Raw genomic sequence first — 226 nt, forward strand, 5'->3', positions numbered from 1 at the left:
TATTATATATATTATATACCGTTTGGTATAACCACAGAACTACTCAGACTACATTCAGCTTTTTCCACCTAGAAAATGCTTGAGATTCATTCAGCTGCAAATGAAAGGACAGAAATTAAAACATCAAGGAGAAACTTGATCAAATATTAAACAAGTCAATTTGTTTTCGGCTGACCCTTTCACTTTAATAAAGTATATTTCAAAATGAAAAGATGTTTCAAATAAC

This window comes from Cariama cristata, unplaced genomic scaffold, assembly GCF_000690535.1.
Source record: "Cariama cristata isolate BGI_N322 unplaced genomic scaffold, ASM69053v1 scaffold8279, whole genome shotgun sequence".
Taxonomy (NCBI): Eukaryota; Metazoa; Chordata; class Aves; order Cariamiformes; family Cariamidae; genus Cariama; species Cariama cristata.